This window comes from Oncorhynchus tshawytscha, unplaced genomic scaffold (genome assembly GCF_018296145.1).
Source record: "Oncorhynchus tshawytscha isolate Ot180627B unplaced genomic scaffold, Otsh_v2.0 Un_scaffold_2614_pilon_pilon, whole genome shotgun sequence".
In the NCBI taxonomy this organism is placed as follows: Eukaryota; Metazoa; Chordata; class Actinopteri; order Salmoniformes; family Salmonidae; genus Oncorhynchus; species Oncorhynchus tshawytscha.
In genome coordinates this window covers 21,328-22,500 of record NW_024609547.1, presented here as the reverse complement: position 1 = coordinate 22,500, position 1,173 = coordinate 21,328, and the positions used below count along the sequence as shown (strand labels likewise).

Sequence of the window (1,173 nt, the reverse complement as noted above, 5' to 3'; positions counted from 1 at the left end):
AAATGACATCCTCGATTTCATTCTGGAGATTCATTCCAGTTCTATTACTGGAAATCACCATGATAGAGAACAGCTAAACTCATGCAATATGCTTCATAGCAAAGTGCAGAAGATCAGTCATTTTAGGAACTGGGGGGGAGGGGGGTGAGGAACAACAACAAAAAAACTACAAAGGTTGTCATTGCTAATAGAAATGTGTTCTGATGTGACTTGGCTGTTTAAATGAAGAACACATGTAGACGCTACCGTATGAATGTCAGGTAATATATCCTACCTGCAGAGGTTAGAGGCTGAATGTCAGGTAATATAGCCTACCTGCAGAGGGTAGAGACTGAATGTCAGGTAATATATCCTACCTGTAGAGGTTAGAGGCTGAATGTCAGGTAATATAGCCTACCTGCAGAGGGTAGAGACTGAATGTCAGGTAATATATCCTACCTGTAGAGGTTAGAGGCTGAATGTCAGGTAATATATCCTACCTGTAGAGGTTAGAGGCTGAATGTCAGGTAATATAGCCTACCTGCAGAGGGTAGAGACTGAATGTCAGGTAATATATCCTACCTGCAGAGGTTAGAGGCTGAATGTCAGGTAATATAGCCTACCTGCAGAGGTTAGAGGCTGAATGTCAGGTAATATAGCCTACCTGCAGAGGTTAGAGGCTGAATGTCAGGTAATATAGCCTACCTGCAGAGGTTAGAGGCTGAATGTCAGGTAATATATCCTACCTGCAGAGGTTAGAGGCTGAATGTCAGGTAATATAGCCTACCTGTAGAGGTTAGAGGCTGAATGTCAGGTAATATAGCCTACCTGCAGAGGTTAGAGGCTGAATGTCAGGTAATATAGCCTACCTGCAGAGGGTAGAGACTGAATGTCAGGTAATATATCCTACCTGCAGAGGTTAGAGGCTGAATGTCAGGTAATATATCCTACCTGCAGAGGTTAGAGGCTGAATGTCAGGTAATATATGCTACCTGCAGAGGTTAGAGGCTGAATGTCAGGTAATATATGCTACCTGCAGAGTTTAGAGGCTGAATGTCAGGTAATATATCCTACCTGCAGAGGTTAGAGGCTGAATGTCAGGTAATATATCCTACCTGCAGAGGTTAGAGGCTGAATGTCAGTGAATGTCAGGTAATATATCCTACCTGCAGAGGTTAGAGGCTGAATGTCAGG

General features: G+C 43.3%; 1 long non-coding RNA gene across 1 annotated transcript in view; it reads right to left on the bottom strand.

The window, feature by feature from the left end:
- LOC121845072 overlaps window positions 1–575 on the bottom strand; it is a 1,681-nt gene extending 1,106 nt beyond the window's left edge. The window contains exon 1 of the long non-coding RNA XR_006082328.1: window positions 275–575. This is a non-coding gene — a long non-coding RNA (uncharacterized LOC121845072). The remainder of the gene's footprint in view (window positions 1–274) is intronic.
- Between the last annotated feature and the right edge of the window lie 598 nt (window positions 576–1,173).